The sequence below is a fragment of the Oncorhynchus masou genome, unplaced genomic scaffold (assembly GCF_036934945.1).
Source record: "Oncorhynchus masou masou isolate Uvic2021 unplaced genomic scaffold, UVic_Omas_1.1 unplaced_scaffold_753, whole genome shotgun sequence".
In the NCBI taxonomy this organism is placed as follows: Eukaryota; Metazoa; Chordata; class Actinopteri; order Salmoniformes; family Salmonidae; genus Oncorhynchus; species Oncorhynchus masou.
In genome coordinates, this window is record NW_027013993.1 from 67,501 (window position 1) to 85,388 (window position 17,888).

Sequence of the window (17,888 nt, forward strand, 5' to 3'; positions counted from 1 at the left end):
CCATCTCTAATGACAACACTATAGCCATCTCTAATGACAACACTGTAGCCGTCTCTAATGACAACACTGTAGCCGTCTCTAATGACAACACTGTAGCCGTCTCTAATGACAACACTATAGCCGTCTCTAATGACAACACTGTAGCCGTCTCTAATGACAACACTGTAGCCATCTCTAATGACAACACTATAGCCATCTCTAATGACAACACTGTAGCCATCTCTAATGACAACACTATAGCCATCTCTAATGACAACACTATAGCCATCTCTAATGACAACACTGTAGCCATCTCTAATGACAACACTATAGCCATCTCTAATGACAACACTGTAGCCATCTCTAATGACAACACTATAGCCATCTCTAATGACAACACTGTAGCCATCTCTAATGACAACACTATAGCCATCTCTAATGACAACACTATAGCCATCTCTAATGACAACACTATAGCCATCTCTAATGACAACACTATAGCCATCTCTAATGACAACACTGTAGCCATCTCTAATGACAACACTATAGCCATCTCTAATGACAACACTATAGCCATCTCTAATGACAACACTGTAGCCATCTCTAATGACAACACTATAGCCATCTCTAATGACAACACTATAGCCATCTCTAATGACAACACTGTAGCCGTCTCTAATGACAACACTGTAGCCATCTCTAATGACAACACTGTAGCCATCTCTAATGACAACACTATAGCCATCTCTAATGACAACACTGTAGCCATCTCTAATGACAACACTATAGCCATCTCTAATGACAACACTATAGCCATCTCTAATGACAACACTATAGCCATCTCTAATGACAACACTGTAGCCGTCTCTAATGACAACACTGTAGCCATCTCTAATGACAACACTATAGCCGTCTCTAATGACAACACTGTAGCCATCTCTAATGACAACACTATAGCCATCTCTAATGACAACACTGTAGCCATCTCTAATGACAACACTGTAGCCATCTCTAATGACAACACTAACCTCAGCTTTAGCTGAGGGGATTTTAAAACTATTGTTTGACCCTCCCTCCCTCCCTCTCCATCTCCCTCCCCTCCCTCCCCCTCCCCCTCTCTCTCCCTCCCCTCCCCTCCCCTCCCTCCCCCCCCTCCTCCCCCTCCCCTCCCTCTCCCTCCCCTCCCCCTCCCCATCTCCCTCCCCCCATCCCCTCCCTCCCTCCCCCATCTCCCTCCCTCCCTCCCCCCTCCCCCCTCCCTCTCCATCTCCCTCCCCCATCCCTCCCCATCTCCCCCCCCCCATCCCTCCCTCCCTCCCTCCCTCTCCATCTCCCTCCCCCATCCCTCCCCCATCTCCCTCCCCCATCCCTCCCTCCCCCCTCCCTCCAGGGTTTCTTCAGGAGGAGCCAGCAGAGTAATGCAGGGTACTCCTGCCCTCGTCAGAAGAACTGTTTGATTGACAGGACCAGCAGAAACCGCTGCCAACACTGTAGACTGCAGAAATGCCTGACCGTGGGCATGTCACGGGACGGTATGTATATCAGGGTTGGGGTCAATTCCACTTTAATTGTAATTAAAAGAAATTGGAACTGTAAAACATTTCATCTTTGTAATGAAATTGATTTGGAATTCAGTATCTTTACATTCCCCAGCTAATGGAATTAATACAGATAGTATGAAATGTTGACTGCAGGATTTTTAAAAAATGTTTATTTATTTAACTAGGCGAGTCAGTTAAGACGGCCTAGGAACAGTGGGTGAACTGCCTTGATCAGACTGAAGGACAGATTTGCACCTTGTCAGCTCGGGGATTTGAACTTGCAACCCTTCGGTTGCTAGTCCAATGCTCTAACCACTAGGCCACGCTGCCTCCCCAATCTGAAACCATCTAAACTTGTATTTCTACATTTCCGGGCTAAACAGTGACATGATCAGACTAAAAGCCTGAGGGAATTGAATTCAAATTGGAATTTGTGGAATTGTTGTGGATAATATTGAATTGAGAATTGAATTCTTGGTATTTACCTAACATTGGAATTGAGAGGAATTATCTCTGAATTCAAAGACGGACTTGGAATTTGAGCAGAAATACATTGAATTTACAGGGAGCGAGAATTGATGAAAAATTGATTTTGTGGCACTAACCACGATGCATAGGCACACTAAAAATGAATGCATGCGCGCACACAGACACTGACCCACACACACACACACACACACACACACACACACACACACACACACACACACACACACACACACACACACACACACACACACACACACACACTCACACACAGACACACACACAGACACACATACACACACAGACACACACACACACACACACACACACACAGACACACACACAGACACGCACACAGACACGCACACAGACACTGACCCACACACACACACAGACAGACACAGACAGACAGACACACACACACACACACACACAGACACACAGACACACACACACACAGACACACATACACACACAGACACACACACACACAGACACACAGACACACACACACAGCCACACAGACACCGACCCACACACACACACAGACACACACAGAGACACACACACACACACACACACACACACACACACACACACACACACACACACACACACACACACACACACACACACACACACAGACACAGACACAGACACAGACACAGACACACACACAGACACAGACACACACAGAGACACAGACACACAGACACACACACACACACACACACACACACACACACACACACACACACACACACACACACACACACACACACACACACTGAATTATGAGTCCACTCCGTACGTCTTCATTTACCTCCTCAGAGAGGTCAAGTTCTCACACAAAGCTATTGTTCAATTCAATAACCTTCGTCAATGTCTCTCCATGTCCCCACAGCGGTGAAGTTTGGCCGTATGTCCAAGAAGCAGAGAGACAGCCTGTATGCTGAGGTCCAGAAGCACCGTCTCCAGCAGGCCCAGCAGCTGCAGAGAGACCACCATCCCCAGAACCCGGGGGAGGTCGAGCCTCTCTCTCCCCACTACGGCCTCACCGACCTCCACGAAGACCTGGGAGGGTACATGGAGGAAAACAGCCCTGGGGGGGTAACGGCCCAGCCTCCAAGGGGGCTCTGATTCGGGAGGAGTGGGGGTTCTACCTGGACATTCAGCCGTCTCCTGATCAGTCTGGTCTGGATATTAACGGTATAAAACCGGAGCCTCTTTGTGATTATGGTTCCAACCAGGGTTTCTTCCCCTACTGCTCCTTCACCAACGGAGAGACGTCTCCCTCAGTATCTATGGCTGAGCTAGGTGAGTGGAGAGAGGGGGATTATGGGACAGATGGAGGGAGGGAGAGACGTCTCCCACAGTATCTATGGCTGAGCTAGGTGAGTGGAGAGAGGGGGATTATGGGACAGATGGAGGGAGGGAGAGATGTCTCCCACAGTAGCTATGGCTGAGCTAGGTGAGTGGAGAGAGGGGGATTATGGGACAGATGGAGGGAGGGAGAGACGTCTCCCACAGTATCTATGGCTGAGCTAGGTGAGTGGAGAGAGGGGGATTATGGGACAGATGGAGGGAGGGAGAGACGTCTCCCACAGTATCTATGGCTGAGCTAGGTGAGTGGAGAGAGGGGGATTATGGGACAGATGGAGGGAGGGGGAGACATCTCCCACAGTAGCTATGGCTGAGCTAGGTGAGTGGAGAGAGGGGGATTATGGGACAGATGGAGGGAGGGAGAGACGTCTCCCACAGTATCTATGGCTGAGCTAGGTGAGTGGAGAGAGGGGGATTATGGGACAGATGGATGGGAGAGACGTCTCCCACAGTATCTATGGCTGAGCTAGGTGAGTGGAGAGAGGGGGATTATGGGACAGATGGAGGGAGAGATGTCTCCCACAGTATCTATGGCTGAGCTAGGTGAGTGGAGAGAGGGGGATTATGGGACAGATGGAGGGAGAGACGTCTCCCACAGTATCTATGGCTGAGCTAGGTGAGTGGAGAGAGGGGGATTATGGGACAGATGGAGGGAGGGAGAGACGTCTCCCTCAGTATCTATGGCTGAGCTAGGTGAGTGGAGAGAGGGGGATTAAGGGACAGATGGAGGGAGGGAGAGACGTCTCCCACATTATCTATGGCTGAGCTAGGTGAGTGGAGAGAGGGGGATTATGGGACAGATGGAGGGAGGGAGAGACGTCTCCCTCAGTATCTATGGCTGAGCTAGGTGAGTGGAGAGAGGGGGATTATGGGACAGATGGAGGGAGGGAGAGACATCTCCCTCAGTATCTATGGCTGAGCTAGGTGAGTGGAGAGAGGGGGATTATGGGACAGATGGAGGGAGGGAGAGACGTCTCCCACAGTATCTATGGCTGAGCTAGGTGAGTGGAGAGAGGGGGATTATGGGACAGATGGAGGGAGGGAGAGACGTCTCCCACAGTATCTATGGCTGAGCTAGGTGAGTGGAGAGAGGGGGATTATGGGACAGATGGAGGGAGGGAGAGACGTCTCCCTCAGTATCTATGGCTGAGCTAGGTGAGTGGAGAGAGGGGGATTATGGGACAGATGGAGGGAGGGAGGGACGTCTCCCACAGTATCTATGGCTGAGCTAGGTGAGTGGAGAGAGGGGGATTATGGGACAGATGGAGGGAGAGAAGTCTCCCACAGTATCTATGGCTGAGCTAGGTGAGTAGAGAGAGGGGGATTATGGGACAGATTGAGGGAGGGAGAGACGTCTCCCTCAGTATCTATGGCTGAGCTAGGTGAGTGGAGAGAGGGGGATTATGGGACAGATGGAGGGAGGGAGAGACGTCTCCCACATTATCTATGGCTGAGCTAGGTGAGTGGAGAGAGGGGGATTATGGGACAGATGGAGGGAGAGACGTCTCCCACAGTATCTATGGCTGAGCTAGGTGAGTAGAGAGAGGGGGATTATGGGACAGATTGAGGGAGGGAGAGACGTCTCCCTCAGTATCTATGGCTGAGCTAGGTGAGTGGAGAGAGGGGGATTATGGGACAGATGGAGGGAGGGAGAGACGTCTCCCACATTATCTATGGCTGAGCTAGGTGAGTGGAGAGAGGGGGATTATGGGACAGATGGAGGGAGGGAGAGACGTCTCCCACAGTATCTATGGCTGAGCTAGGTGAGTGGAGAGAGGGGATTATGGGACAGATGGAGGGAGGGAGAGACGTCTCCCTCAGTATCTATGGCTGAGCTAGGTGAGTGGAGAGAGGGGGATTATGGGACAGATGGAGGGAGTGAGAGACGTCTCCCTCAGTATCTATGGCTGAGCTAGGTGAGTGGAGAGAGGGGGATTATGGGACAGATGGAGGGAGGGAGAGACGTCTCCCACAGTATCTATGGCTGAGCTAGGTGAGTGGAGAGAGGGGGATTATGGGACAGATGGAGGGAGGGAGAGACGTCTTTCACAGTATCTATGGCTGAGCTAGGTCAGTGGAGAGAGGGGGATTATGGGACAGATGGAGTGAGGGAGACGTCTCCCTCAGTATCTATGGCTGAGCTAGGTGAGTGGAGAGAGGGGGATTATGGGACAGATGGAGGGAGGGAGAGACGTCTCCCACATTATCTATGGCTGAGCTAGGTGAGTGGAGAGAGGGGGATTATGGGACAGATGGAGGGAGGGAGAGATGTCTCCCACAGTATCTATGGCTGAGCTAGGTGAGTGGAGAGAGGGGGATTATGGGACAGATGGAGGGAGGGAGAGATGTCTCCCACAGTATCTATGGCTGAGCTAGGTGAGTGGAGAGAGGGGGATTAAGGGACAGATGGAGGGAGGGAGGAGGGGAAAAAGAGGGAGAGGGGAAGAGGTGGAGAGAGGGGGATTAAGGGACAGATGGAGGGAGGGAGGAGGGGAAAAAGAGGGAGAGGGGAAGAGGTGGAGAGAGGGGGATTAAGGGACAGATGGAGGGAGGGAGGCAGGAAGAGATGAAGTAAGGTTTGGGATGGGGGAGGGAGAGAGGGAGGGAGGGAGGGAGGGAGGGATGAGGTAAGGTTTGGGATGGGGGGAGGGGGAAAGGATGAGGTAAGTTTTGGGATGGGGGAGGGAGGGAGGGAGGGATGAGGTAATGTTTGGGATGGGGGAGGGGGGAAAGGATGAGGTAAGGTTTGGGATGGGGGAGGGTAGAGAGGCACTAAGGGAAAGGATGAGGTAAGGTTTGGGATGGGGGAGGGTAGAGAGGCACTAAGGGAAGGGATGAGGGAGGGAGAGAGGGATGAGGTAAGGTTTGGGATGGGGGAGGGAGGGAGGAAGGGAAGGGATGAGGTAAGGTGTAGGATGGGGGAGGGAGGGAGGAAGGGAAGGGATGAGGTAAGGTTTGGGATGTCGGAGGCAGGGAGGAAGGGAAGGGATGAGGTAAGGTGTAGGATGGGGGAGGGAGGCAGGAAGGGAAGGGATGAGGTAAGGTGTAGGATGGGGGAGGGAGGCAGGAAGGGAAGGGATGAGGTAAGGTTTGGGATGTCGGAGGCAGGGAGGGGTAAAGAGGGAGAGAACAAGAAGAACGAGGGATATAGAGAGGTAAAGAAAGAGAAAGGATGGAGCGAACAGAGAGCACAACCGTGGGGCAAAACAAAGGTGGTTTAAAATAGCAGGAGGCTGCAAACTCATCTTCAGAGCTCATTAGAACATTGTCTGGTTAATTAGCATAGTGTTAATTAGCTCCTATTGGGAACCAAAGGGGCACATGTTCAGGGAAATCAGTTATTTACTCTCCCTTGAGCTCCCAGGAAGTGATGTTCTTCTTTGAACAAAAGTATTTCTCATTGTATCCTCTTCCTCTTTACTGTAGGAGATATGTCCCTTTGTTTTATGTTAAATGATTGTGTGAACATATGTAGGATTCTCTATTGTAGATCAACCAGCACCAACATAGTGGACAGAATAGTCAAATACTGTCTGGGTCAATACCAGAATAATAAAATAATGTCTGGGTCAATACCAGAATAGTAAAATACTGTCTGGGTCAATACCAGAATAGTAAAATACTGCCTGGGTCAGTACCAGAATAGTAAAATAATGTCTGGGTCAATACCAGAATAGTAAAATACTGTCTGGGTCAGTACCAGAATAGTAAAATACTGTCTGGGTCAGTACCAGAATATTAAAATACTGTCTGGGTCAATACCAGAATAGTAAAATACTGTCTGGGTCATACCAGAATAGTAAAATACTGTCTGGGTCAATACCAGAATAGTAAAATACTGTCTGGGTCAATACCAGAATAGTCAAATACTGTCTGGGTCATGACAGAATAGTAAAATACTGTCTGGGTCAGTACCAGAATAGTAAAATACTGTCTGGGTCAATACCAGAATAGTCAAATACTGTCTGGGTCAATACCAGAATAGTCAAATACTGTCTGGGTCAATACCAGAATAGTCAAATACTGTCTGGGTCAGTACCAAAATAGTAAAATACTGTCTGGGCCAATACCAGAATAGTAAAATACTATCTGGGTCAATACCAGAATAGTCAAATACTGTCTGGGTCATGACAGAATAGTAAAATACTGTCTGGGTCATGACAGAATAGTAAAATACTGTCTGGGTCAGTACCAGAATAGTAAAATACTGTCTGGGTCGATACCAGAATAGTCAAATACTGTCTGGGTCAATACCAGAATAGTCAAATACTGTCTGGGTCAGTACCAGAATAGTCAAATACTGTCTGGGTCAGTACCAGAATAGTAAAATACTGTCTGGGTCAATACCAGAATAGTAAAATACTGTCTGGGTCAGTACCAAAATAGTAAAATATTGTTTGGGTCAGTACCAGAATAGTCAAATACTTGATGTTGTCCTGGACCAATTGTGGTCCAGCTCTTGATGTTGTCCTGGACCAATCGTGGTGCAGCTCTTGATGTTGTCCTGGACCAGTCGTGTTCCAGCTCTTGACGTTGTCCTGCTGCTCTCTCCTGTAGAACACCTAGGCCAGAACATCTCCAAGTCCCACCAGGAGACGTGTCAGTACCTGAGGGAGGAGCTACAGAGCATGACCTGGCAGGCCTTCCTCCAGGAGGAGATAGAGACCTACCAGACGAAGGTAACAATGCACACTACCTGGTACACTACCTAGTACACTACACACTACCTAGGACACTACCTAGTACACTACACAATACCTAGTACACTACACACTACCTAGTACACTACCTAGTACACTACACACTACCTAGTACACTACCTATTGTACACTACATACTACATAGTACACTACCTAGTACACTACACACTACCTAGTTCACTACCTAGTGCACTACACACTACCTAGTGCACTACACACTACCTTGTACACTACCTGGTACGCTACACACTACCTAGTACACTACACACTACCTAGCACACTACCTAGTACACTACCTAGTACACTACTTTTGTTCTCCTCCCCTCATAGTCCTTTGTCACCCCCCTCTTCCTTCTCCTTGCTCTCTCTCTCTCTCTCTCTCTCTCTCTCTTTGTCTCCCTCTCTCTCTCTCTCTCTCTCTCTCTCTCTCTCTCTCTCTTGTCTCCCTCTGTCTCTCTCTATCTCTCCTCTCTGTCTCCTCTCTCTCTCTCTCTCTCTCTCTCTCTCTCTCTCTCTCTCTCTCTCTCTGTCTCCCTCTGTCTCTCTCTATGTCTCTCTCTCTCTCTCTCTCTCTCTCTCTCTCTCTCTCTCTCTCTCTCTCTCTGTATCTCTCTCTCTCTCTCTCTGATACTAGCATCAACAATTATGCCTCTTTTAACATTGTTGTTGTTTATGTCAGCCGGAGGAGGTGATGTGGCAGCTGTGTGCCATCAAGATAACGGAGGCCATCCAGTACGTGGTGGAGTTCGCCAAACGCATCGACGGCTTCATGGAGCTCTGTCAGAACGACCAGATAGTGTTGCTCAAAGCAGGTAGACAAGATGATGGAACGTCTAGTCATGACATCACAATGATCAACCCCCAATCTATCTACTGTCTCGTAATGACATCACGATGATCAACCCCCAATCTATCTACTGTCTCGTAATGACATCACGATGATCAACCCCCAATCTATCTACTGTCTCGTAATGACATCACGATGATCAACCCCCAATCTATCTACTGTCTCGTAATGACATCACAATGATCAACCCCCAATCTATCTACTGTCTCGTAATTACATCACAATGATCAACCCCCAATCTATCTCCTGTCTACTGATATAAGAAACCCCCAATCTATGTCCTGTCTACTTATATAAGAAACCCCCAATCTATGTCCTGTCTACTTATATAAGAAACCCCCAATCTATGTCCTGTCTACTTATATAAGAAACCCCCAATCTATGTCCTGTCTACTTATATAAGAAACCCCCAATCTATGTCCTGTCTACTTATATAAGAAACCCCCAATCTATGTCCTGTCTACTTATATAAGAAACCCCCAATCTATCTCCTGTCTACTGATATAAGAAACCCCAATCTATGTCCTGTCTACTTATATAAGAAACCCCCAATCTATGTCCTGTCTACTTATATAAGAAACCCCCAATCTATGTCCTGTCTACTTATATAAGAAACCCCCAATCTATGTCCTGTCTACTTATATAAGAAACCCCCAATCTATGTCCTGTCTACTTATATAAGAAACCCCCAATCTATGTCCTGTCCAATGTTATGTCGTCGTCTCTCTGTAGTAATGGTTGTGTTGTTGTTGTCTCTCTGTAGTAATGGTTGTGTTGTTGTTGTCTCTCTGTAGTAATGGTTGTGTTGTTGTCGTCTCTCTGTAGTAATGGTTGTGTTGTTGTCGTCTCTCTGTGGTGATGGCTGTGTCGTCTCTCTGTAGTGACGGTTGTGTTGTTGTCGTCTCTCTGTAGTGATGGTTGTGTTGTTGTCGTCTCTCTGTAGTGATGGTTGTGTTGTTGTCGTCTCTCTGTAGTGATGGTTGTGTTGTCGTCATCTCTGTAGTGATGTTTGTGTTGTTGTCGTCTCTCTGTAGTGATGGTTGTGTTGTCGTCTCTCTGTAGTAATGGTTGTGTTGTTGTCGTCTCTCTGTAGTGATGGTTGTGTTGTTGTTGTCTCTCTGTAGTAATGGTTGTGTTGTTGTCGTCTCTCTGTGGTGATGGCTGTGTCGTCTCTCTGTAGTGACGGTTGTGTTGTTGTCGTCTCTCTGTAGTGATGGTTGTGTTGTTGTCGTCTCTCTGTAGTGATGGTTGTGTTGTTGTTGTCTCTCTGTAGTGATGTTTGTGTTGTTGTCGTCTCTCTGTAGTGATGGTTGTGTTGTTGTCGTCTCTCTGTAGTGATGTTTGTGTTGTTGTCGTCTCTCTGTAGTGATGTTTGTGTTGTTGTCGTCTCTCTATAGTGATGGTTGTGTTGTCGTCTCTCTGTAGTAATGGTTGTGTTGTTGTCGTCTCTCTGTAGTGATGGTTGTGTTGTTGTTGTCTCTCTGTAGTGATGGTTGTGTTGTCGTCATCTCTCTGTAGTGATGTTTGTGTTGTTGTCGTCTCTCTGTAGTAATGGTTGTGTTGTTGTCGTCTCTCTGTAGTGATGGTTGTGTTGTTGTTGTCTCTCTGTAGTGATGGTTGTGTTGTTGTCGTCTCTCTGTGGTGATGGCTGTGTTGTCTCTCTGTAGTGACGGTTGTGTTGTTGTAGTCTCTCTATAGTGATGGTTGTGTTGTCGTCTCTCTGTAGTAATGGTTGTGTTGTTGTTGTCTCTCTGTAGTGATGGTTGTGTTGTTGTCGTCTCTCTGTAGTAATGGTTGTGTCGTCTCTCTGTAGTGATGGTTGTGTTGTTGTCGTCGTCTCTCCTCAGGGTCTCTTGAGGTGGTGTTCATCAGGATGTGTCGTGCCTTTGACTCTCAGAACAGCACCGTCTACTTTGATGGGAAGTACGCTGGGACCGACGTCTTCAAAGCATTAGGTACGTCAGAATACAACCCAGCGAATCACGTTCATCCCCTTTCAAAGCATTAGGTACGTCAGAATGCAACCCAGCGAATCACGTTCATCCCCTTTCAAAGCATTAGGTACGTCAGAATACAACCCAGCGAATCACGTTCATCCCCTTCCAAAGCATTAGGTACGTCAGAATACAACCCAGCGAATCACGTTCATCCCCTTTCAAAGCATTAGGTACGTCAGAATACAACCCAGCGAATCACGTTCATCCCCTTTCAAAGCATTAGGTACGTCAGAATGCAACCCAGCGAATCACGTTCATCCCCTTTCAAAGCATTAGGTACGTCAGAATGCAACCCAGCGAATCACGTTCATCCCCTTTCAAAGCATTAGGTACGTCAGAATACAACCCAGCGAATCACGTTTCATCCTCTTTCAAAGCATTAGGTACGTCAGAATGCAACCCAGCGAATCACGTTTCATCCTCTTTCAAAGCATTAGGTACGTCAGAATACAACCCAGCGAATCACGTTCATCCCCTTTCAAAGCATTAGGTACGTCAGAATACAACCCAGCGAATCACGTTCATCCCCTTTCAAAGCATTAGGTACGTCAGAATGCAACCCAGCGAATCACGTTCATCCCCTTTCAAAGCATTAGGTACGTTCATCCCCTTTCAAATACAACCCAGCGAATCACGTTCATCCCCTTTCAAAGCATTAGGTACGTCAGAATACAACCCAGCGAATCACGTTCATCCCCTTTCAAAGCATTAGGTACGTCAGAATGCAACCAGCGAATCACGTTTCATCCTCTTTCAAAGCATTAGGTACGTCAGAATGCAACCCAGCGAATCACGTTCATCCCCTTTCAAAGCATTAGGTACGTCAGAATGCAACCCAGCGAATCACGTTCATCCTCTTTCAAAGCATTAGGTACGTCAGAATACAACCCAGCGAATCACGTTCATCCCCTTTCAAAGCATTAGGTACGTCAGAATGCAACCCAGCGAATCACATTCATCCTCTTTCAAAGCATTAGGTACGTCAGAATACAACCCAGCGAATCACGTTCATCCCCTTTCAAAGCATTAGGTACGTCAGAATGCAACCCAGCGAATCACGTTCATCCCCTTTCAAAGCATTAGGTATCAGAATGCAACCCAGCGAATCACGTTCATCCCCTTTCAAAGCATTAGGTACGTCAGAATGCAACCCAGCGAATCACGTTCATCCCCTTTCAAAGCATTAGGTACGTCAGAATGCAACCCAGCGAATCACGTTCATCCCCTTTCAAAGCATTAGGTAGAATGCGTCAAAGCATTAGGTACGTGCAACCCAGCGAATCACGTTCATCCCCTTTCAAAGCATTAGGTACGTCAGAATGCAACCCAGCGAATCACGTTCATCCCCTTTCAAAGCATTAGGTACGTCAGAATGCAACCAGCGAATCACGTTCATCCCCTTTCAAAGCATTAGGTACGTCAGAATGCAACCCAGCGAATCACGTTCATCCCCTTCAATCTGTGGTTGAGATTCAGACGTTTCAGAACCATTGCTTTAATAGGAGAGGAAGTTGTTCGTTTAGTATTAGGGACTGTTTTGGACCACCTCTGACTGAATGGCTGGGCCACTAGGATATGGACTGGACTGACTGAATGGCTGGGCCACTAGGATATGGACTGGGCTGACTGAATGGCTGGGCCACTAGGATATGGACTGGACTGACTGAATGGCTGGGCCACTAGGATATGGACTGGACTGATTGAATGGCTGGGCCACTAGGATATGGACTGGACTGACTGAATGGCTGGGCCACTAATGGATATGGACTGGACTGACTGAATGGCTGGGCCACTAGGATATGGACTGGACTGACTGAATGGCTGGGCCACTAGGATATGGACTGGACTGACTGAATGGCTGGGCCACTAGGATATGGACTGGACTGACTGAATGGCTGGGCCACTAGGATATGGACTGGACTGACTGAATGGCTGGGCCACTAGGATATGGACTGGACTGACTGAATGGCTGGGCCACTAGGATATGGACTGGACTGACTGAATGGCTGGGCCACTAGGATATGGACTGGACTGACTGAATGGCTGGGCCACTAGGATATGGACTGGACTGACTGAATGGCTGGGCCACTAGGATATGGACTGGACTGACTGAATGGCTGGGCCACTAGGATATGGACTGGACTGATTGAATGGCTGGGCAACTAGGATGTGGACTGGACTGACTGAATGGCTGGGCCACTAGGATATGGTCTGGACTGACTGAATGGCTGGACCACTAGGATATGGACTGGACTGACTGGGCTGACTGAATGGCTGGGCCACTAGGATATGGACTGGACTGACTGAATGGCTGGGCCACTAGGATATGGACTGGACTGACTGAATGGCTGGGCCACTAGGATATGGACTGGACTGACTGAATGGCTGGGCCACTAGGATATGGACTGGACTGACTGAATGGCTGGGCCACTAGGATATGGACTGGACTGACTGAATGGCTGGGCCACTATGGATATGGACTGGACTGACTGAATGGCTGGGCCACTAGGATATGGACTGGACTGACTGAATGGCTGGGCCACTAGGATATGGACTGGACTGACTGAATGGCTGGGCCACTAGGATATGGACTGGACTGACTGAATGGCTGGGCCACTAGGATATGGACTGGACTGACTGAATGGCTGGGCCACTAGGATATGGACTGGACTGACTGAATGGCTGGGCCACTAGGATATGGACTGGACTGACTGAATGGCTGGGCCACTAGGATATGGACTGGACTGACTGAATGGCTGGGCCACTAGGGATATGGACTGGACTGACTGAATGGCTGGGCCACTAGGATATGGACTGGACTGACTGAATGGCTGGGCCACTAGGATATGGACTGGGCTGACTGAATGGCTGGGCCACTAGGATATGGACTGGACTGACTGAATGGCTGGGCCACTAGGATATGGACTGGACTGACTGAATGGCTGGTCCACTAGGATATGGACTGGACTGACTGAATGGCTGGGCCACTAGGATATGGACTGGACTGACTGAATGGCTGGGCCACTAGGATATGGACTGGACTGACTGAATGGCTGGGCCACTAGGATATGGACTGGACTGACTGAATGGCTGGGCCACTAGGATATGGACTGGACTGACTGAATGGCTGGGCCACTAGGATATGGACTGGACTGACTGAATGGCTGGTCCACTAGGATATGGACTGGACTGACTGAATGGCTGGGCCACTAGGATATGGACTGGACTGACTGAATGGCTGGGCCACTAGGATATGGACTGGACTGACTGAATGGCTGGGCCACTAGGATATGGACTGGACTGACTGAATGGCTGGGCCACTAGGATATGGACTGGACTGACTGAATGGCTGGGCCACTAGGATATGGACTGGACTGACTGAATGGCTGGGCCACTAGGATATGGACTGGACTGACTGAATGGCTGGGCCACTAGGATATGGACTGGACTGACTGAATGGCTGGGCCACTAGGATATGGACTGGACTGACTGAATGGCTGGGCCACTAGGATATGGACTGGACTGACTGAATGGCTGGGCCACTAGGATATGGACTGGACTGACTGAATGGCTGGGCCACTAGGATATGGACTGGACTGACTGAATGGCTGGGCCACTAGGATATGGACTGGACTGACTGAATGGCTGGGCCACTAGGATATGGACTGGACTGACTGAATGGCTGGGCCACTAGGATATGGACTGGACTGACTGAATGGCTGGGCCACTAGGATATGGACTGGGCTGACTGAATGGCTGGGCCACTAGGATATGGACTGGACTGACTGAATGGCTGGGCCACTAGGATATGGACTGGGCTGACTGAATGGCTGGGCCACTAGGATATGGACTGGACTGACTGAATGGCTGGGCCACTAGGATATGGACTGGACTGACTGAATGGCTGGGCCACTAGGATATGGACTGGACTGACTGAATGGCTGGGCCACTAGGATATGGACTGGACTGACTGAATGGCTGGGCCACTAGGATATGGACTGGACTGACTGAACTCCAAAGCAATGCATGTCAGGGGACGTCTGTTCAGATCCTGATGTCCTGTGTTGTTGTGATATTTGACGCATAACTACTCCTTTCTCTCTGTGTTTGTCTGACAGACTGTGTTGTTCTGCTCCACATAACTACTCCTTTCTCTCTGTGTTTGTCTGACAGACTGTGTTGTTCTGCTCCACATAACTACTCCTTTCTCTCTGTGTTTGTCTGACAGACTGTGTTGTTCTGCTCTACATAACTACTCCTTTCTCTCTGTGTTTGTCTGACAGACTGTGTTGTTCTGCTCCACATAACTACTCCTTTCTCTCTGTGTTTGTCTGACAGACTGTGTTGTTCTGCTCCACATAACTACTCCTTTCTCTCTGTGTTTGTCTGACAGACTGTGTTGTTCTGCTCCACATAACTACTCCTTTCTCTCTGTGTTTGTCTGACAGACTGTGTTGTTCTGCTCCACATAACTACTCCTTTCTCTCTGTGTTTGTCTGACAGACTGTGTTGTTCTGCTCCACATAACTACTCCTTTCTCTCTGTGTTTGTCTGACAGACTGTGTTGTTCTGCTCCACATAACTACTCATGTCTCTCTGTGTGTGTCTGACAGGTTGTGTTGTTCTGACCCACATAACTTCTCCTCTCTCTCTGTGTGTGTCTGACAGGTTGTGTTGTTCTGACCCACATAACTTCTCCTCTCTGTGTGTGTGTCTGACAGTGTTGTGAGGTTGTGACGATCTGATTCGTTTAGTCTTTGAGTTTGGGAAGAGCATGTCTGTCATCCATCTCTCTGAGGAGGAGATCGCTCTCTTCTCAGCGTACGTCCTGATGTCTGCAGGTAGGCACGACGCTGTCACGTTCACGACGCAATGTTGAGAGCACATATCTTCTACAATCACACAAACACACACACACACAGCTATTCCCCCTTGTGGTAGTCCGAGAGCATCTCTGGGTGTTATTATGTATCCAACGCTGCATCGTTTAACTGATGGTGCGTGTAGATCGGACGTGGCTTCAGGAGAAGGTGAAGGTAGAGAAGCTGCAACAGAAGATCCAGCTGGCTCTCCAACATGTCCTTCAGAAGAACGGCAGAGAAGATGTGGTTCTCACTAAGGTATTTTTATTGATTTATTGATTTCACCTTTATTTAACCAGGTAGTCTAGTTGAGAACACCTTTATTTAACCAGGTAGTCTAGTTGAGAACACCTTTATTTAACCAGGTAGTCTAGTTGAGAACACCTTTATTTAACCAGGTAGTCTAGTTGAGAACAAGTTCTCATTTACAACTGCGACCTGGCCAAGATACAGCAAAGCAGTTCGACACATACAACGACACAGAGTTACACATGGAGTAAAACAAACATACAGTCAATAATACAGTATAAACAAGTCTATATACGATGTGAGTAAATGAGGTGAGATAAGGGAGGTAAAGGCAAAAAAAGGCCATGGTGGCGAAGTAAATACAACATAGCAAGTAAAACACTGGAATGGTAGATTTGCAGTGGGAGAAGGTGCAAAGTAGAAATATAAAATAATGGGGTGCAAAGGAGCTAAATAAATAACACACACCCACACGTACATACAATATATACAATTACACCAATTAGACCAGGATTGGGGTCAATTTCCTTTTCAATTCCAGTCCATGAAGAAAGTAAAACACATCCCAATTCCACATTTTCCTAATTGAAGAGAATTGGAAATTCCCTTTCAGAAATAACAATGAAATTGAGCCCAACTCTGCTTTACAGGGTAGACTAGTTGTTAGAGCATTGGACTAGTAACCGGAAGGTAGACTAGTTGTTAGAGCATTGGACTAGTAACCGGAAGGTAGACTAGTTGTTAGAGCATTGGACTAAGTAGTTGTTAGAGCATTGGACTAGTAACCGAAGGTAGACTAGTTGTTAGAGCATTGGACTAGTAACCGGAAGGTAGACTAGTTGTTAGAGCGTTGGACTAGTAACCGGAAGGTAGACTAGTTGTTAGAGCGTTGGACTAGTAACCGGAAGGTAGACTAGTTGTTAGAGCGTTGGACTAGTAACCGGAAGGTAGACTAGTTGTTAGAGCTTAACCGGAAGGTAGACTAGTTGTTAGAGCTACTAGTAACCGGAAGGTAGACTAGTTGTTAGAGCGTTGGACTAGTAACCGGAAGGTAGACTAGTTGTTAGAGCATTGGAAGGTAGACTAGTTGTTAGAGCGTTGGACTAGTAACCGGAAGGTAGACTAGTTGTTAGAGCATTGGACTAGTAACCGGAAGGTAGACTAGAAGTTGTTAGAGCGTTGTAGTAACCGAAGGTAGACTAGTTGGACTAGTAACCGGAAGGTAGACTAGTTGTTAGAGCGGACTTGGACTAGTAACCTAGGAAGGTAGACTAGTTGTTAGAGCATTGGACTAGTAACCGGAAGGTAGACTAGTTGTTAGAGCATTGGACTAGTAACCGGAAGGTAGACTAGTTGTTAGAGCATTGGACTAGTAACCGGAAGGTAGACTAGTTGTTAGAGCATTGGACTAGTAACCGGACTAGTAACCGGAAGGTAGACTAGTTGTTAGAGCATTAACCGGACTAGTAACCTAGGAAGGTAGACTAGTTGTTAGAGCGGACTAGTAACCGGAAGGTAGACTAGTTGTTAACCTAGTAACCGAAGGTAGACTAGTTGTTAGAGCATTGGACTAGTAACCGGAAGGTAGACTAGTTGTTAGAGCGTTGGACTAGTAACCGGAAGGTAGACTAGTTGTTAGAGCGTTGGACTAGTAACCGGAAGGTAGACTAGTTGTTAGAGCGTTGGACTAGTAACCGGAAGGTAGACTAGTTAGAGCGTTGGACTAGTAACCGTTAGAGCATTGGACTAGTAACCGGAGGTAGACTAGTTGTTAGAGCATTGTTGACTAGTTGTTAGAGCTAGTAACCGGAAGGTAGTTGTTAGAGCATTGGACTAGTAACCGG

At 47.9% G+C, this 17,888-nt stretch overlaps 1 pseudogene; it reads left to right on the forward strand.

Annotated features, from left to right (window-relative positions):
- LOC135537345 (nuclear receptor ROR-alpha A-like) overlaps positions 1-17,888 on the forward strand; it is a 33,237-nt pseudogene that overhangs the window by 6,705 nt on the left and 8,644 nt on the right.